At 39.7% G+C, this 21,613-nt stretch overlaps 1 long non-coding RNA gene across 1 annotated transcript; it reads left to right on the top strand.

The window, feature by feature from the left end:
* The first annotated feature begins 1,487 nt into the window (after window positions 1–1,487).
* LOC142200481 (uncharacterized) lies at window positions 1,488–20,475 on the top strand. The gene is made up of 3 exons (XR_012715458.1): window positions 1,488–1,513; window positions 1,585–1,645; window positions 20,409–20,475. It is a non-coding gene; the product is annotated as an uncharacterized LOC142200481 (long non-coding RNA).
* Window positions 20,476–21,613: the final 1,138 nt, after the last annotated feature.

The following is a 21,613-nucleotide window of genomic DNA, read 5'->3' as shown; positions in this document are numbered from 1 at the left end:
CTCCATTTATTATGGTTTTTTTTTTGGCTTAACCGAATTAAAAATCTTGCCGCCTTCCTTACATTCCACTATACCACACTGTTAATTCCACAGTGTTGGCAAAACAAAAAGAAAAAAAAATTGATTTCACCTCTGCTCTCAGGGATATTTTTTGGTGGTTTAATTTTTAAAACCAATTCTTCTTCACTTTTCACACAGCCTCAAATTTCTTCCCCAAACAGTTACAAAAATGGTAATTTTTAGACTGTTTTACATGATAAAATACATAATAGTGAGTAGCTGCAGTGTATAGTTATACTAGCAATTTGTTTCCACTGCTTACCATCCATTTTCCCATAGACAAACATTTCATTTAAATTTTTTTCATAACTTTAACTGTTTGCTTTAGAGAGCTAGAAATCAGATAGATAGGTTCTTAGGAGCCCTGACAGTGTTATACACTATATTTTACTCCAATTTAAACTGTTGTTTGCAACAAACTTGTTCAAACCCGAAACAAATGCTCCTGAACATGAGTTGAATTATAAGAGGTTCGCCCATCTCTAGTAGTGAGCAAAATGAGACAGGATAGGAAATGCACCTTTGGATGTTTCACTAACCAACTAGCTTTATCAAGAGCTTTGTAGGACAGGCGTTCTGTTTTGTCTAGAAATTATGAATGCAATGTTATATGGAGATAATTCTCAATGGGCATTACAATAAATTTGAGGGCTTCCTGATTTAAAGGAGGAGTCTGCAAGTTGGCTTATTTGAATCTAAGGAAGCTAGCAGTGCAGCCCAAATCTTCTGTTTTTTGCTGAAGCCTGCCATTCCTACAAGGCCAGCTTAGCTTTCAACCTTTACAAATCTTAAGGATGTAAACCATGACTGAAGCTATGGCAATAATTTACCATCTGCAAATTACTTTTCTCTGCAGGTTTGTTCTTCAGGGTATGGATTACATTTATTTAAGTCTTATCCACTACACTGCTACTGTATATTGCATTGGGTTATTCTCTGGCTATCCTGACACAGATAACCTGCTGCAATTACGTCCTGTGTCCCTCTGACCTTAAGATACTTCAACTGGAGTTTGTGCAGTCTGAAAACCTATTCCAGATGGGGTTGCTCTTTAATATTCAAACATGGTTCAGTACTGAAATTTGCCAATGATTGTTTGCACAGTTTCTTGTATACTTATGTGTTACACTCAGTTCTAAATTAGGTATGACAAGGCTGAAGTACCTGAACGTGGTGTATTCACAGTGATTCTGCTTGACAGGTTTCTTAGTGCTCTTTAAGTACTGAAACATGTGGAAGGAATTGTTCTTTTTACATTTCACAGCTTGTCATTTCCTTCACAGGACAACCCTTGGCCTCTCAAAAAGAACCTAATGTTCACAAAGAATTTATTCCCAGTACTATGAGCTGTACACTGGGAACACAGCTTAATGCAATGAAAGGGAAAGAAAGGAATACTCTAAAGGAACCTAAAACTAAACTCCAGCAGACAAGTTTGACTCAAATTCTTCAGGTCTGGCTATTACCTTATATCTAATCCGATGTGTATGGTCTTCTGAAAATAATTGCATATTTTTTGTTTAGGTGGAGGAAACATCTGAAGAAAATACAGTGAAACATATAAGAAGAAAAATATGCAAGAAAGGTAAAAGCTCTAATTTATTTATGCTAATTTTATTTTATTTTTTTTTTTTGATACAATAACATAAAAACATCATCCAATTAATGACACAATAGGTGATGCACCACCCTATAATAAGAAATCGAGGTCAGAGCATGTAATAATAGCAAATATTTTACCTCTAGAATTCTAAAAGAGGCAGATTAGAAAAACAAGTGAAAAAAAGAAGGGGGGGAGGGGGGAACAACAAACGTTCTAGTAACCAAAGGAAGAGGGGAAAGGGAAAGGGAAAGGAGGGGGGGGGGCGTAACAGGTGGCACACTGCATATGAGGAGCCTATGTAAGTGGCAAGAGCAACTAGATTAACAAAGGATCAATGGGTTATTTATCAATATATGATTCAAGTACCAAAAGGTCAACTGAAAACACTCCCTTACTGTTTAGTCTGTGGGGGCAAAATATTTATAAAGCTTTCCTAACATTATGCTAATTTTTAATAGTATCAATAAACAGAACACAAAGCACAACTGGTTTCAAATTGATTGGAGAGCTGGCAGCTTGCTGTTACAAGCGAGCTTTCTTTTTTTCATTGGAATGAATTGACCAGCATTGATTGGCCAGTGTACAGCATTTGGCCAATCAACGCTGGCTCTGCCGGAGGCTCGTATGTGAGGAGGCGGAGTCTAAGATCGGACCACAGCAGTCTCCATTGTGGTCCGATTTTAGACTTCGCCTCCTCATAGACAAGCCTCTGGCAGGACCAGCGTTGATTGGCCGAATGCTGTACACTGGCAAATCAACGCTGGTCAATTCATTCCTTTGAGAAAGAGAGTCAGCTTCCTCGTATTAGCAAGCTGCCAGCTCTCCTGACTAGAAAAGACGAGCCTGCTGCAGAACCAGCCTTGATTTGCTCGTCTTTGCTAGCTGGGAGAGCTGGCAGCTTGCTGTTATGAGGGAGCGGACTTTTTCTCATAGGAATTAATTGACCAGCGTTGATTGGCCAGTGTACAGCATTCGGTCAATCAATGCTGGTCCTGCTGGAGGCTTGTATGTGAGGAGGCGGAGTCTAAAATTGGACCACAATGGAGACTGCTGTGGTCCAATCTTAGACTCTGCCTCCTCACAGACGAGCCTCTGGCAGAACCAGCATTGAACCAGATCAACACTGGTTCTGCAGCAGGCTCGTCCTTGCTAGTCAGGAGAGCTGGCAGCTTGCTGTTACGAGGGAGCTGACTTTTTATCAGCGCAACTGCAAGCGCTGTGCAGTTAAAGCGCATGGACCCCATAGACCAGGGGTGGGCAATTAATTTTCCCATGGGGCCGCATAAGAAATTGAAACTATGCTAGAGGGCCGTGCCATGGCAAATTTAGCTCCACCCACTTCTACGTTGACTCCGCCCATTCCCAATCATCTTTCCATGTGCCCCCACATTATAATGTTCCCTTCCAACTGCCCCACAGTATTAAGTTCCTCACCTGGTGCCCCAGTATAAACTGGTGGAAACTAGAGGGGACATGGAACTGGAGCAGCTGGAGGGGGACATTAAACAGTGGGGGTAGTTGGAGGGGGGCAATAAATTGACAGCTGGAGCGGGACATGAAACTGGGGGCAACTAGAGGGGGACATTAAAATCGGGAAGCAGACATTAAACCGTAGGGGTAGCTGGAGGGTGACATTAAATTGGGGGCAACTAGAGGCAGACAGGTCCCCCTATAGCTTCCTCCACGATTTAATGTCCCCCCAGTCTAAGTGCCCTCTTCATCTACCCACAGTTTCATGTCCCTCCCCCTCCATTTCTCCCTCAGTTTCATATCCCCCATTATTTTCCCCATTTCATGTTCTCCCCCCTCCATCTCTCCCCCAGTTTCATGTCCCCCCAGTTTCATGTCCCCCCTCCATCTGCCATCTCTGCCCTAGTATAACATTCCCCTTCCATCTCTGCCCCTAGGTTACTGAGACAGACACATATAGACACACACACACACATATAGACAGACACATAGACAGACAGACAGACATAGACACACACACATATAGACACACACACACATATAGACACACACACATAGACACACACACATATAGACACACACACATATAGACACACATATAGACACACACACACAGACACACACATATAGACACACACACACATAGACACACACACACATATAGACAGACATAGACAGACACACATATAGACACACACACACACACACACACACACACACACACACACACACACACACACACTCTCTCACTCTCTCTCCACCCTGCAGCTCACCTTACATCTCTCAGTACTTTATGACATGCTCCACATCTCCATCTTCGGCCGGCACTAAGACACGCCCCCTAGACACGCCTCCCTAGACAAAGCTGTGCGGGCCGGACTGAATCAGTCAGAGGGCCAGATATGGCCCGGGGGCCGGACTTTGCCCAGGTCTGCCATAGACTATAATGGGGAGCACAGCGCTCCTCCTAAACACTCTCCTCCTGCTATTCGTGGACTTGGTGACTCTCCTTTAGTTGAATAGTGGTTTCCTGTGAAACGAGCATTTTTTTCCCATAGACTGTAATGGGATTTGACATTCAATTGAGTAGTTGAATATTGAGGCTCTACTCGAAACGAATATCGAATCTCGAATATTTCACTGTTCGCTCATCTCTAGTCACGCATAAAGAACAGACAGACAGATAGATAGACAGACAGTCAGAAACTCATTTTTATAATATAGAGAGATATGCCATCAGCACTTTAAGGCCCACCTACAACTGTCTATTGGCTGAGAGGTTGTCAGATGTTGCTATCACATTATGTGTGAGTCACTGCACACATGACATTGTCTGCTCTGTATTTATAGGTCTAATGTGGCAATATTCTTGTATCATGGCCATTTTTGTTCATCTGAAGCAAATAATGTGTTTAGTTTCATTAAAAATTGAACAATTTGGAATTTTCGTGACCAACCCGGCTTGTTATGAGCCAATTTGTCCATCTCTGTTCATAATTCATTCATAGAAAGAAGAGAAGGGTTGAAACAATACAAAATTGTGGAATAAGTACTCCAAGCTTTTTTCATGAAGAAGCGTTTTATATAAAAATGATAAATGAAACACATGAACAATTAAAATGGATAAAGCTAGCCATAGGCGTAAGTTACCAAATAAAAGATCAGCAAACCAATAGATGTTTCCCTCGAGTCTGTTATTAATAGGCTTGTTTGGATGGCTTGAAGATACTTGTCATTGTTTCACTGCCATGAGATATACAGATGCCAAACACTTTTGACACCATTTGTCTTGGGGATCGATGATTTCATGTTCCTCAATGTTCTTCAAGTGTGGAGAATTGACTTACATACAGGGCCAGCGTTAGGGGTGTGGAAACTGGGCAATCGACCCAGGGTCCCCATTCCAAAGGGACTCTCTATAATAGAGGAACTATTATATATAAGGCTGGCTGTTATAAGAGGAAGACTGTTATATATAAGGGGCTATTATGTATAAGGGAGGAACTGTTATATATAAGGAGGTGTCTGTTATACATAAATGGGGAACTGTTATACATAAGGGGGAGACTATGATATACACTCACCGGCCACTTTATTAGGTACACCTGTCCAACTGCTCGTTAACACTTAATTTCTAATCAGCCAATCACATGGCGGCAACTCAGTGCATTTAGGCATGTAGACATGGTCAAGACAATCTCCTGCAGTTCAAACCGAGCATCAGTATGGGGAAGAAAGGTGATTTGAGTGCCTTTGAACGTGGCATGGTTGTTGGTGCCAGAAGGGCTGGTCTGAGTATTTCAGAAACTGCTGATCTACTGGGATTTTCACACACAACCATATCTAGGGTTTACAGAGAATGGTCCGAAAAAGAAAAAACATCCAGTGAGCGGCAGTTCTGTGGGCGGAAATGCGTTGTTGATGCCAGAGGTCAGAGGAGAATGGCCAGACTGGTTCGAGCTGATAGAAAGGCAACAGTGACTCAAATAGCCACCCGTTACAACCAAGGTAGCCAGAAGAGCATCTCTGAACGCACAGTACGTCGAACTTTGAGGCAGATGGGCTACAGCAGCAGAAGACCACACCGGGTGCCACTCCTTTCAGCTAAGAACAGGAAACTGAGGCTACAATTTGCACAAGCTCATCGAAATTGGACAATTGAAGATTGGAAAAACGTTGCCTGGTCTGATGAGTCTGGATTTCTGCTGCGACATTCGGATGGTAGGGTCAGAATTTGGCGTCAACAACATGAAAGCATGGATCCATCCTGCCTTGTATCAACGGTTCAGGCTGGTGGTGGTGTCATGGTGTGGGGAATATTTTCTTGGCACTCTTTGGGCCCCTTGGTACCAATTGAGCATCGTTGCAACGCCAAAGCCTACCTGAGTATTGTTGCTGACCATGTCCATCCCTTTATGACCACAATGTACCCAACATCTGATGGCTACTTTCAGCAGGATAATGCGCCATGTCATAAAGCTGGAATCATCTCAGACTGGTTTCTTGAACATGACAATGAGTTCACTGTACTCCAATGGCCTCCACAGTCACCAGATCTCAATCCAATAGAGCATCTTTGGGATGTGGTGGAACGGGAGATTCGCATCATGGATGTGCAGCCGACAAATCTGCGGCAACTGTGTGATGCCATCATGTCAATATGGACCAAAATCTCTGAGGAATGCTTCCAGCACCTTGTTGAATCTATGCCACGAAGAATTGAGGCAGTTCTGAAGGCAAAAGGGGGTCCAACCCGTTACTAGCATGGTGTACCTAATAAAGTGGCCGGTGAGTGTATATATATATATATATATATATATATATATATATATATATATATATATATATATATATATATGGGCTATTATAGGAGAGGAACTATTTTTATAAGATGGATTGTTATAAGAGGGCTATTATGTATAAGAGAGAAACTATTTATAAGGGGGCCACTATAAGAGGAAATTATTATATATAAGGTGGGCTATTATTTATAAGGGAAGTAGTATTTATAGTAGGCCTATAAAAAGGGGGACATTTTATGGGTGACTATTGTAATGTGGTCTCTTTTATTTAAATAAGAGGGAAACTTTATGAGGAGGATAATGTTAAAGGGGCTACTATTATTTATAAGTAGGTATTATTGTTAAGAGGGCTAATATTGATAATGTGAACTATTATTTTATAAGGTGAACTATTATTTATGAGGGGGGCTATTACTGATAAGGGGAACTATTACTGATATGGGGCACTGTTTATAAGCAGGGACTATTATTTATAAGTAGGTGCTATAATAACTGATATGGGGTGTGAAAATCTTTTAGGCAGTACCTGGGTGGTTATTTGAATTGTGCGTGGGCATAAGAGGGGGTGGTTGTTACTTTTTTGAAGGCAGAATGGGGGCGTTATTAAAGGGGATTCCACTGGAAATCTGATGCCAATAGGACCAGAGGAAATAATCACCACTAGTGGTTTATTTTTGGACTTCAATAAAGAAAGTTTATCAATATAAGGTGAAGCGCGGTGATCATTTGCTCTGGTCATATTGGCATTATATCGACACCTCAGGTGGTACAGGTCCTGCAGCTCCAACACCTAGGGAGGACCCCCCCCCCCCTAAAAAGTGGTTTATAGGCTCTTTTGGTAGTTGTGTTTATCACAACCTCATTATGTGAGAAGCTTTCATTCTGAATAATCAGATACTTACCTTACCTTACGTCGCAATATACAGCTCGGTGCTGTTCTTTTCTTTTTTTGTCTCCACTGGAAATATGATGGCATTGATGGTAAATCAGCATTTGGGGCCTCACTTTTAATTTTGCCCAAGGCCACAGTTTGTCTTAAACCGACCCTGCTTACATAGGTCATTTGTAAGTAGGGTATCTCCTTGGAGGCCTGGACTTTAAGAAGGTAAGCCATAAATATGTCATTAGTTAATATATAATATAATATATATAATAATATATATTAATTCCCTGAAACTCAGGTAATATTAATTAATGTATCAAACACCAATAAATGGAGCTAAGCTAGTTGACTGCTATATATATATATATATATATATATATATATATATATATATATAAGCACGTTCATTATATAAAGTAACAGTATGTTTTACCATCTGGTTGTACTGTAAATGAATATATATATACACTGGCTTGAATGCTTGAGCTGAGTCTTTGCTTATTAAAGTGTGACTGGCCAAACTTGACACCTTTGACATTTTCAGAAAAGGCTAAAGTACTGCCCTGTATTCTTGGTATGATTTATTATTGCAGTATACGGAAAGTCACTTGTTTTTCATATGACTCTTGCCATACAAACTTTTTCAAAGACTCGTTTTTTGATGGAAAGGCAATTTGGTGCTTTTCAAATCATTTTAACCAAGTATTGCAACCGCGCCAATGTCGGTTTCACAGATCATGTTTTCTATTCTTTTGTTCATGGGAAAAATGCATAACATGAATCATTTGATGAAGATTGCGACAATTAAAAAAAGAAATCCATAGACTTTTCTGCTTTTCTGATTGCTGTTCGCTATTAAAATATTCTAAGAATAACTGATAGGTTTAATTCCTGAAGCAAAAGAAAAATTATATCATCTATGGATTTTTCATATTTATTGTATCACTTTATTATATCACTCTGCCTGACTGAAGGAGAAAAAGAGAATACTTTCATATTGCAAGCTTTACATGGATCAGGCTGAGGTTTACTTAATTAGAACCTCCAGGCAATAAAGGAACCCTTTTTTAAATTCTGTGAATCTTAATATGCTAAATAATGCAAAGCTTCAACTCTTGAAGCATGAGACACACATCTGGCAGCTTAACATTTAAATTACAGAATAAAAAACACCAGTGTTCCTTCTCATACAAAAAATAGAATATGAATTTTAAACAAAATTAACTTTATTTGTATGTATGCATTTTCATTTCCCAAAAAAAATAATTTAGGATTTTTTTTTTATTTTTAGATCTTGTAAGGTTCTTCCTTTTTTGGAATTTTCTTTTTAAATTTTACAGGTTTAATAAATTTCAATGTAAAATATTATTTGCTTGATACTATATTCTGTGCAAGTAGTGTAAAAAAGCAATAAATAATTTCTAATGTTAAGTAGGTTTTTAACCATTATTGGAACACTTGACAATCCAGGCTTTACTTTAGGCAGACATACAGCTACACACAGCCTCTAGTTATGTACATACAGTAAATAAATTTGCCAGAGCTTATTTAAATCCTCATGGACATGCTGATATGCCAAAAAAAAAAAAATTATATATATATATATATATATATATATATATATATATATATATATATATATATATATAATTTTTGTTGTCAATACTTTCCACTATATGGGCTTTGATAAATCAATTATAGTGGTCTATTAGCTACAGATCCTATTTTTGGACTCATGTCCAAATGTTTAGGATATAAAGTTAACGTGTGAGTATTATTTTATATTCATTGTATGAGCATTAGTTTGATTTTGTACCTATGGTATATGTTACATATGGCATGTGAGTGAATTAAAGAATCAAATTATATAAAATTAAAAAAAAAGTACAAATTTTGGTGCAGAATAGTACAGCAGATTACTCAACTTTATACTGTAAAATATGAAGTTAATATAGTAAGTATGAGGAGCTTCACATCCTGTTACTGAACAACTTTCTAGTAGTACTTTGCTTGCCTGTTCCCCTGCTTATAGAGGTTGTACCCTAGTAGAATACTGCCTTATATAGAAAAGGCTTTCAAGACGAGTGCATGAGTACTTTTAAAGGGGATGTCTTTCTTGCCAACACAATGCATAATGTAAATCTTTTAGAGCCCAGTTTACCACCAGTAACAGGGCCAAACAAGTGTCATTTATAATACTGATAACTTCTTATGTGACAGAGGGTCCTCTGGATTTTCCCAAGCACCAGGGCCTGAAGAACTTCTACCTCTGCACCCCTATAGGTATATTTCTGTTAATAATCCCTTTCTATGTGGCTCGGTCAAACTTTGTTAGGATACAGCCAGTGGCGTAACTAAAGTCTTGTGGGCCCTGGTGCAATCTTTTGTGTGGTGCCCTCTACCTCATCCCTACAGCGAATTCTTGATAGTGATGGTTACAGGTGCTAAGGTGTTTAATCAGTCCTATAGTGGTTCAGGTAATCTGTGGGTCTCCTTTCTTATGGGCCAGATGGAAGCTGCAATCTCAATACTGAGCCAGCACTCATGGGCCCTTTAAGGCTCCTGGGCCCCATTGCGACTGCACCCCCTCAAATTACACTAAGATGAATATGTCACTGGCAGCTTCTACACTGATAAAAAAGGTGATGTGTACAGAATGCAAATATTCAGCCTATTTATGCAGAACACGTCCCCATAGATAACTATTGCATTCTTGCCAACAGTCCCAATTTTCCTTTAAAGCCCTGTTCTTCTCAACGGAACTGTTGACATGTAGATTTGAATCACAAATCATATGCATGGTCTCTTTCAGCACGCCCCAAAGCGGGAAGGTAGGGGGGGGGGGTCTGTCAGGAGATACTGGAGGGATTTACTATGCCTTACATGTATGGCAGAAAAGTGAGGAAAGTGGTGTCGAAATGGCTCTGCTGCATTTTCTTCCATAGATGTTCCTTTTTGAGAAAAACGATGATAAAAATCCAGCACGCCCAATAGTTGAAAATAAAATATAACTTTTACTTCATAGTGGTTAAAAACAGCAAAAGCTCCTTAGAGCATGGATCCAGAATAAAATAACAGCCTACGCGTTTCGAGACTCACATCCAGGTCTCTTAGTCATAGCATGCTATGGGCGTGCTGGATTTTTATCATCGTTTTTTTCAATTGGATTCCATCCTAATGGTCGGATGTTCCGTGCACCCTGCGTCATATGGTACCATCTGAATAACGTCTAAGGTAGAGCGATTTCCGTATTTTTGCATACATACTGTTCCTTTTTGAGCCCTAGTCTCATTAGATTTACTATAATTTGTGAAAAATAAGTGTAAGTTATAGCTGAAATCTACACTAGCCCCTGGCTGGCACACATTTCAGTTTTGGTTTACAGAGCCTCCTAAGATGCACCAGAAATATTAAAAGGTCAAACAGAAAAATTGACTAGGACTGGGGTAGGAAACACAAGTGATAAAGGGAACCTATCAGGCTGTTTGGGACCGTTGGGACTGCCAGCCTGCCTGTAAGCAGACGGGGTTTATGGTACCAAACATATGCAAAAAGAGAAAGACATGGCCAGTTTATGGTACCAAACCTCTGTAGCATACCCCCCTCACCACCTATACAGTTAAAAATCCTGCAACACCCATGGCCTGCACCCGCCAGCTTACAACACATTCCAGAAGGAATTACAAACAAATTACCTTTGCTCCTTTCATGCTCCTTCACATTATTATGCTCACTGTCCTAACTAATGCAGCCACTGACTTACCTTCAGTTCACACCATGTAGTTTCAGAAACTCTATGCCAGGGTCGGACTGGCTCACTAGGGAACACGTGATTTCCCTGGTAGGCCCCTTGCCTTTAGAAACCTCTACTGGACCCACACTGATTTTTTAAATAGGCAGTGGAGGTCTGGTAACAGGCTGCGTAACGATTGCGGTCACACCCCTGGTTAGTAAAGGGCCCGCTGGAGGTGACCCCACAGAACCGTGATAGCGATTGAGAAAAGCCTGGTTTCCTGACCGATACACAAATTGTTAATTAAAGGAGCTCCTTTCTAATAGTAGCTGGCCCAGGGGAGGTGATTAAATATAAAAAGTACTTATACTCACCTCTCCAGGAACTTTGACGACTCCCAGCATCTTCTTTGGGGCTCCTAGAGCCTGTGACTGAAGTCACACGCCCCAGACGTCAGTGCTGGGAACTGCAATTGGGGCATGCTCGTGTGATGAAATAAGAACCGCAGTGATGACCTCAGTCGCAGGTAGAAGAGGACCGAAGAGAATGCTGAAAACAGCAAGGTGGTGTAAGGATGCCCAGGAGAGGTGAGTTAAGGTGTGTATAATGGCTTTTCCATCATCTCCACTGGGCCTCCAATCATTATACTTTGGAGTCTGAGACGATCCCACTAAAACTAATTAGAAACTCAGCAATATTCATCAAATTTCCATTGGGATCATTTTATACTGTTTGAGGCTACTGTGGAGAGCATATTATACCATGTGGGGCCACTGTAGAGTATATTATATTGTGTGTTGCCACTGTGGGGCACATTATAATAGGCGTGAACCACTGTGAAACATATGGTACTGTATGGGGACACTGTGGAGCATATTATGTGCAGAGGCAGATTATACTATGTGGGAGCCACTGTGAAGCACATTACAGTTAGTGGGGGGCCACTGTGGAGCATATTATATTGTGTGGGGCATCTGTGGAGCATATTATACTGAGTTGGGTCCACGAGAAGCATATTATACTGTGTGGGGGCCACTATGGAGCATATTATATTGTGTTGTGGCCATTGTGGAGCATATTATACTGTGTGGGGGGCCACTGTGGAGCATACTATACTGTGTGTGACCTATGTGGAGCATATTATAAGATGTGTGGCCACAGTGGAGCATATTATACTGTGTGTGGGGGGGAACACCATGGAGCATATTATACTGTGTGAGACACCATGGAGCATATGCTATGACATGGAGTATATACTGTATGGGAGCCAACATACAGCATATTATACTGTGTTTAGGGACACCATGGAGCATATTATACTGTGTGTGGGACACTATAAAAAGGTGCAATGAGGGTACTATTGATGTATGGAACATGTTAATGTTGAAAATTCCAGAAGCCATGTTGCTTGCTTGCCATACATAGTGTAGAAGTGGGTTTAAGTAGTGCAGTGGCGCACATCCTATGGCAGGTGAGCAGTATGGCATTGTTATTACCTGTAGCTGCACTATGTCGGTACAGCTTATCTGCAAGGGTCCTGGTGGTGGGCTCCTAGAAACAATTCCACTGGCAGGCCCTAGACATCCCAGTCCGACTCTGCTCCCTTCTCCTGTGTATTCCCTTCTGTATGGCAACTGGTTCATCCCATAAGGAAACAAGTTCACTTGTGAGCACTCCTGACTACTTCTGCCTAAATTAGTCTACTCAGCTATCTGAACCATACCCAAGCAATCTGAATCTTGAATCTGCTGCTCCTGATTCTGTACTTTACTAACTTTATAATATAATTTATTGACCACAGTTCTGATGCTGATTCTATTCTACTGCCTACTGTATGACCTCCACCTGTCCTGAATTTCTGAACCTGACCTGCCCACCCTGAACCAGGCTGCTTGTCTGCGATCTTGTTTGTCTGCTGCTTGTCACTGAAATTTGGCCTATTACAGACTATCCCTCTGCCTGTACCTTCTGATACCACATACCATTGTCTGTATGGTCCTTGGTCATCTGCCAACAATCCCTGTACCCTTCCAGTAGATCCACACATCTGCTCCTTGTTACAAATCCAAATTTAAAGACACCTGATGTCCGCTGAGGTACTTTGATGCATGTGCATTGTGCATAGTGAAGCTGAGGTCAATACCCACTGCTTTACTGCTCATGCTTTGCACTTTGGATACTGGTAATGAATGGCAGTATGATACAAAAGTATGGGAGCCAAAACCCCAATGGATTGTTTGTATCAACATGTAAGCTGTGGTGGTCTGACATTTGGGTCCAACATAGATCAGCAGTATCAGCAGTCTCCAGGTGGCCAAAGTTACAATTTTCGATGGGGAGCTTTCTGTTAGTTCATTTCAGGCAGTGCTAGAATGTCAGAGTCTGAGTAACACACATGTGTTTGTTCTGTATTTCCTGACAAATCATGTGGAGGCGGTCATGTTATTCAAGATTAATTGCCATTTGTATGATTTTTAAAAATTGAACAATTTGGAATGTTTGGGTCGATACAGTTAGCCCATCACTAGACGCGACCCACGTGACTGCTGGAGCCCAATCACAGGCCTCAGTGCTGCTCCAGGGATTTTGACTATACCCAATACGCTGGGGGAAGAGCACTGGGAGAGCCAGTATAAGTGAGGGAAGGTCGGTATGACTGTTTATTATTTTTTCACACCTCCCTTATTATACTCTGGGATCAAAAGAGACCACACAGTTTAGACATAGTATTTCTAATAACTGAAACCATTGTGAAACATTAAGAATATTCACAAAACAAATCTTGCAAGGGTCTTAAATCTCTAGTTTATAGTTTGCACTTGTACTCTGTTTTCTTTCCAACCTTATCAGCTATGTTACTATGCTACAATGTCCAGTAGTCTGTTATGTTAACTATTTTTACACAATGTATTACTGTGGGCTTGTTGGACTTACTTCACTAGTGCAAAGATAAATTTCACAAAATACAATAATACTTTAACACTAATATTTACTTAAAGAAAATATTGATTCATTTTTATAAAAGATATAGCAATATATTGAATTATGAACATTACTAAAGGATCCCTTAATTCAGATTGTTGTCTTAAAATTGCATGAAAACTAAACAAGTAACGACTAAGCTCTGTACAATAAATGTTGCCGTGCTCAAAAATACAGAAACTGTAGTATTAGAAATACCGGATATTATAAACCTACAATTCAACTATCGTGAAAAAAGTTGCTATTGAATAGTGATTGAGACTAGCAGTGTCCTAACAGTACAAGGTGTGTCAAAGACAGCATTAAATCAACATGACACAAATTGGAAACTCCCATGATAAAATACAAAACAAGCATGTACAGGTATGAGATGTAGACCAGATGTTAGCACTTTACTGAATGTACAGCTTGTACTAAATCCTGACTCCTACCCTTCTGTTTCTTGCCTGCACAGGGTATTTGCAAGAATAGTTAATTAGAAATAATGCAGCCATCAAATATGTATTTTTGCTGTTAGTTTCTATTATATATGTTTTATTTTTAAAAATTAGCTTACATCTAAGTTTGTCTGTCTTTCAGGAAATGTTTCTCCCTGTTCTTAATGTTAATAAAGTAGTAATATTTATATTTAGAAATTTAGGATTTGTATCATCAATACATTTCGTTATATACTTTATAAACACATTTTGGCTCCTTTCTGTGAAATCCTGTATCTCTTTATTTTTTCTCTATCCTCTGTATTATGAGCTGTTTCCTGTCTCTCATTGAGTAACTGTATAAAATGCAGAGAAAATAAGGGGAGGGTCACTTCAAACAGTTATTTCTATGGCAATATAAAACATAGAAACTTTTTTGGTGACATATATGTTTTTGGTGATAGAGATATTAATATGCGCTGCATAATATATTATATCAATGTCCCAATCCTAACTGTGTTTTCAATCAGTGATATCTCTAGAAATAATGCAGATGGTGCAATGTCATACATGAAGATGATTTTGCTACAGAAGGCAAAGTTCTTGTTTTTGTACCCTGGAAGAAAGTGGTCAGTCAGAAGCTCTATATATTTTGCAGGAGTCAATTTAAAACCTCCAGGAACCCTAAAAGGGCCGACTAGCTCTCTCCCCATGATTCCAGCTCAAAACATGTCTCCTTCACCACCTTATTGGGACATGATGGCCATCCTCTAACCATTCACTACTCCATCCATCTGGATCATCGATAGTTGGGCGGTACACATCAGTAAACAAGATTGATTCAAAATTAGTCTTCAAGTATGGCTGGGCCCACTGCAACCATTTATGCTTGTGTTTAGGGGTGGCCAAATAGTAGGTCAATACACAACTGCAAGCCTCTGGGGGATCCTACACTTTGAAGTTTATGGGACTCCAGAGGCACCGTCAGCTTGAAGTACCTGCTTGCTGCTTTAGAATGGTATCTTAGTAACTGGTCTCTAAATCTGATGAATTTGTCTGGAAGAATCCTTCCTCATTATGGCTTTATCTGTACGGAACCATCTGTGCTCTGAATCAGCCACACATCTCTTCACAGTATGATGACCACATTTAAGTTTTTGCGAAATATCTAATGTCTTCATACCTTGTCTAAGGCATTGAACTATTTGACGTTTTTTGGCAGCAGAGAAATCCTTTTTCTTTCCCATATTAGCTGAAACCTGTGGCCTGCTTAATAATGTGGAACATTCTTCTAAGGCTGAGACCCCATATTGCAGAAAAGAAGCTTTTTTCATTGAAAATGTTGCTTTTTTTTTTTTTTTTTTTTAGCCAAAGCCAGGAGTGGATTGAGCAGAAGGGAAAAGTATACGTACAGTACTTCCTATATGTTTCCCATTCTCTGGCTTTGGCTCAAAAAAAAAAAAAAAAAAAAAAAAATCGGTAACAAAATAAATGCTGCATTTCTGCAGTGTGGGCCCTAAGTGTTTTACAGTACCTGCAAGGCGGATGGGATTCTACTGGACCGTTCCAATATGAGACTGTATGGGAAGAATTTTGCATGCCTGATATTTTGTTTCTGTGGGAAATAAGTGACTGACTGACATCTTAGTTGCCTCTTTCCAGTGAAATAAACATATGCTCTTAAACTATCTCATGTGTATGGCCAGCTCTGGATATTTTAGGCCAATTTCACCACCATTTCAAAATTTTTTTACTTGTAATTGACTAAACAGTTCCATTTACTAGATACTTGTGCAATGCTTCTAAGACACTTCACAAGGAGTGAGGCTTGATGCTATTATGTACTCCCCAGTCTGGACACAGGGGCAAAACTACCAGGGTAGCAGCAGCAGCAGCTGCCACAGAACCCGGGACACTAGGGGGCCTGGCGGCAGCCACTACCGCTGTGGGTGAATCTACTTACCAATCCTAGCTCCTGCTCATGGCTGCTCATGCTTTTCCTTCTGCAGAGGCGGCTGTGAGCAGGAGCTGGGATCGGTAAGTGAGGCCGCAGGACCGTGATCCCACAGACTCTATCATTATACTAGGAAGGTCTTTTCAGTCCCCCGACTATAATGATCGGAGGGCTAGGACAGGTGAGGGAACATAAAAAAGACTCTTACTTACTCTTACTCACTCTAACTACACTCCAGGAGGCTTTAAGCCTACTTGTGTGACATCCTTGACGTAACGTGGGTGGGCTTTGCATCCTTATGCGTCGTGATGCAAGCCTGGCTTACGTGATGTCTGGTCCATCATTGAAGACGGATGACAATAGCGGGGAGTGCTCTGGAGCCAAGGAGAGGTAAGTAACAGTGTTTTTTATGTTTGTATCCTCCCTGGGTCTCCAATCATTATCCTCTAGTGTCTGAAAAGATTAAAATAATTGTTCATGGGTGGTCCACTATGGGGTATAATACTGTGTGCAGGGGCCACTATGGGGCATCATACTATGTGCAGGGGCCACTATAAGAAATAATACTGTGTGCAGGGACCACTATGGGGCATTATACTGTGTTCAGGGGCCACTATGGTGCATCATACTGTGTGCAGGGACCACTATGGGGCATGATACTGTGTACAGGAGCCACTATAGGGCATAACTCTGTGTGTACTGTGGGTGGGAGTTGGTCGGATGGGGTCTTAGGAGGGTGGTGCCAATGTCAAAAGTTGCACCACTGTCTGGACATAAGTATGGTTTGGCCAATGTGAGTGTGCATAGTGGAAAGAACGTTGGTGCTGAGCGTCATAGATCCACAATCCGGACAGTCTACTTAGATTATATCATGAATTCCATGTTTCTTATTCTAGGCTTCATTGGGCTGTGGAAAGTGACCCTCTATCGACCTAGGGTCCCCATGGCATAAAAGGAACAACTCTAGAATATGGAAAGCTATCAGCTCTTCTTTGTAGACCTCATGCAAATCACATTTCCTCACATAACAAATGAAATCCTACACCACATGCAAAAGAAAGGAGTCCCTAAATATATGTTTTCTTGTGACAGTAAGATGTTTTGACAAGCCTTTTTCTAGTGTTCTGCATGCATTATTAAAGCTGTTAATATTGAGTTTATTTTTCTGACATACCTACAGAGTGTTCTAGGGCATGTTTAATCAGTTATTATATTTAAGAATCCTACATAAATCTGCTTAATGTAATAAGGGGAATAAAATTGTAATCAGGAATACAAGCTCATAAAGATTTCCTCCAAGTCTGGAGTTATTTATCAAGGATTATGGATACTTTCCTTACTTTGTACACTTGTTAAGTGATTGCATTATTCAGAAAGTGATTCCATAGAAATACTTTAGAATGTACTTTTATAAAGTACAAACCATACGGTATGTCATTGCCAGTCATTCCTGATTCATCACTTGTGACCTGTTTTCATGTACAGACTCATTTAGACTAATTATTCCTCAAATAATACTTAATTGACAAAAACAGATTTAGGCTAAGGCTCCACATAGCAAAGCACAGCAGAAAAACTCTATGGAAAAAAACGTGACAGAAAAGCAGCAAGTCTTTTTCTGCAGCGTTTTTCATTGCAGTTTTGCAAAGTTCTCCCCTGTGGACTTTCTGTCCCTATTATATATACCCCAAGAAAATGAAGATGGAGGTCGCGGTGTCATCCAAGGATCCATGATTCAATCACTATGTTAAATGAAATTCATAGACAATGTGGGGTTCCAACCTTAGGCTAAGCCAACACGTAGTGAAGCGTGTAAAAAAAAAAAAAAAAAAAACTGCAGAAAAAAACGTACCTGAAATGCATTGTTTTTTTCTTTATTTTTTATCAGTTCATTTTTTTTTATAACAAGGCAGTTACAGAATACAGTGACAATATAGGAATAAAGGAAGTCAGAAAATAACTGCAGGGATGAGGGCGTGTAACACATCCCATCTTGGATATTTTTCAATTTTTATACATATGAACAAAAACAGAATAGGGGGTAGGGGGGGTGGCGGTAATACGGGGGGGAGGGGAGGAGGGTGTGTGTGCATGTATACAGTATCAATGTAGGCTCAAGGACATTGTATTTGCTGAATAAGGCAAAGGGGTGACTCTACTAGTGAGGTGAGTGTTTTTGTAAGTCTAACCAAGGGGACCAGGTCTTTAGAAATTTATCTCTGGTAAGGGAACACCAACTTGTGAGTTCCTCAAATCTGAGTATCTCATTTACCTTCATAAACCATTCTGCACATGAGGGGGGTTCAGTCTGTAGCCATTCCATCCACCTTAAGTGGTATTAGAAGTTTAGCAGCAGAAAGCAAATGATTTATCAGATTCTTCCTAGAGGGCCTCATAGAGGCTTGATAGTCCAAGCGTAATATGAGCAGCAGTGAGTGTGAAGGGTGAGCCATTGAACACTCGTAGCACTGATTTGACCTCGGACCAGAAGGGAGTCAATTTAGGGCAGGACCACCATATATGTGAGAGGGAGCCAACCCCGTCCAGACAACGCCAACAAGCATTGGAATTACATAATTGCATTGGGATTTTTTTTTTTTCTGCAGCATTTTGCATTGCGTTTTCACAGGTATAATTGGCATGATGAGATTTTCAAAAATTGAAAAAAAAAAAAAAGAATTCTACAAAGTTTTGTATCTTCTGGGGCCACATGGTGGCTCAGTGTTTAGCACTGCAGCCTTGCAGCGCTGGAGTCCTTGTCTTCAAATCCATCTGCAAGGAGTTTGTATGTTCTCCCTGTGTTTGCATGGATTTCCATCCCATATTCCAAATCCATACTAATAGGGAAAAATGTACATTGTGAGCTCTATGTGGGGCTCACAATCTACAAAAAAAGAGTTTTGTATCTTCAGCAAAAACTGCTACTTTACTCACTATCCCATCCTTAAGGTCATTAAGGGGTTTTAATTCATTTTTAGTAAAGTCTTGGAGATCCAGTTATTGTGGTCATAATACAGACAACAACGTGCAGATGTGTGAAGTCAGCCGAAGGGTATTATTAAATGTTCATGTTACTCTAGATTCACACTAGCATTCGTGTTTCCATACTTCGGGTCCACATTGGAACCCAAAAAACTTAGACCCTGTCCACTTAAAAAGCGGTTACATGTGGAAACCTGTGGACCATGAGGGTTTGTTGGGTTTCCGAGTCATTTATACTGAAACTGGCAGAGAGAAAATTCCTCCTTGTAGGACTTTTCTACGGAGACTCCAATGCTAGTGTAAATCGAGCCTTAGCCCTCCTGTGTTTTACTCCTAATTACTGGGCTGATGTTAGTGGTGGCTGACCAAAGAGTCCTACTGGCAATCCAAGTTTGGTACAGTACAACCATTGGGAGTCCTGTGATTTTGTGATCATGAAAATTGAGAAATCTGAGTGTAGTTTTGGCAGCTTTATTTGTTGATCCTACTAAAAGACAAAGTATACAGGATTTACTTTTTGGACTTTCATCAGTTTATATGATATTTTGTTTCTCAAAAAATTGCTTCCTTACGGCCATCTACTGTATTTGCTACAGATTCATAGCTCTTAACTATAAGGAAGTCTTGATGTCTCTGGACGTTGCACATTTTTACTTGTAGCTAGATATGGGATTGCTTTGTTCTTACTAAACTTTTGTGTATGACATTATCATTATGCACTTTCAGCTGTAACCTATTTTGAAACTATGTATATCATGTACGTACAGAATTATTTATAACTATGTTTTTAATTGTAAAGTAATAAGTTGATGTTAAATTTGATGTAGAATTTGAATAGTCAACCAAAAAATACAATAATATATGTAAATGCTGCAAAAATAGACACAAACCATCCGTTCTTTATGCCGCTTAGCACTTTGTGCGCTCTTGCTATCAGATTTTAATATAATAACTGTTAGCTTTCATGTGCTTCTTTCTAGGCCAGCTTATGATGCTATTTTTATTATTTTTATGCTTTGACAGGAGTTCCTCGTAATAAAATTGTTCCATACGTGGATAAGCAATCCAGCGTCCTCACATCGAAAGAAGACTTTGATTTAGACAAAAAGGTAACAATAACACTTTACGCATCACACTGTGCACAACAATCTCTTTCATACACTACAACAAAAATTTCTAACATGCATTTCCTGGCAGTTGGTATTTTGGGCTTCAAAGGTAGTTTTGATGTGCTTGACAAGTCAAAGCAACTGACATTTTGTGAGATCAGCAATACTGCTAAACCTTTTATTGCTCGGAACACGCCTTTTCTGTAGCTGCTGAACACTTCAGCTAAATTAATCAAAGTCCATACCTTTCTGACAGGCTTTGAAGTGGTAATTGGATAATTATTTTCTTTGCTGATTTGGCTCTGCTGTTACAGTTTAGAGGCTATACATATAACCTCAACCTGTTCTGATAACAAACGGAAAGAATGTGGAAAATCAATGACCTTAGTTACCACCAATTTTCCATTTATTTAGAACATGACGGAGACGAAAGAGTTAAGCATTTCAACAATTTACGAAAATATAGAGTTATCCTGGTTGTTATATGTTCTTTAATTACACAATGATTTTTTTTTCTTATTATTTATTTTTTTAATTGTATATTTGTATTTATTTCGGAATTATAATTTGATAGACGGTTCTAGGTTCTTTTTCTAAATTTATGTTTGGCTGCTTCTACTTACATTTCAGATTCACCAGTTGTGACCTGTTTTCATGTACAGGCTCGTTTAGACTAATTACTCCACAAATAATACTTAATTATCAAACACAGATTGAGGCCTTATTCACACGTCTGCATTTCACATATGTAAGAGGTCCATAGTTTTCATGGATGTCATACCTACCAATGCATTTCAACGTGTTTATTTTCAATGTCCATAGCATGTTCTTTTTTCTCAGATGCAGATATATTATCGATGCATCACCTCATTGAAAGTCTATGGGTCCATGAAATAAAACAGACATCCATTTGTCATCTGTTTTTCACGGCCCGAGAGACATACAAAATTTTTAAAAAATTACTTTATTCAGATGTGAAAAGCTGATCAACACCGCACAGCACACCATCTGAAAGTGAGCAAGGTGGGATACACGAACCTCATCAGATGTGGATGTGTGAATGAGGTCTAAAGAAAAGCTGCTTGTTGCAAACTTTGCTGCAATTTTTTGAGCTAAATC

Source organism: Leptodactylus fuscus, chromosome 4 (assembly GCF_031893055.1).
Source record: "Leptodactylus fuscus isolate aLepFus1 chromosome 4, aLepFus1.hap2, whole genome shotgun sequence".
In the NCBI taxonomy this organism is placed as follows: domain Eukaryota; kingdom Metazoa; phylum Chordata; class Amphibia; order Anura; family Leptodactylidae; genus Leptodactylus; species Leptodactylus fuscus.
This window is presented reverse-complemented; position numbering and strand designations above follow the sequence as displayed.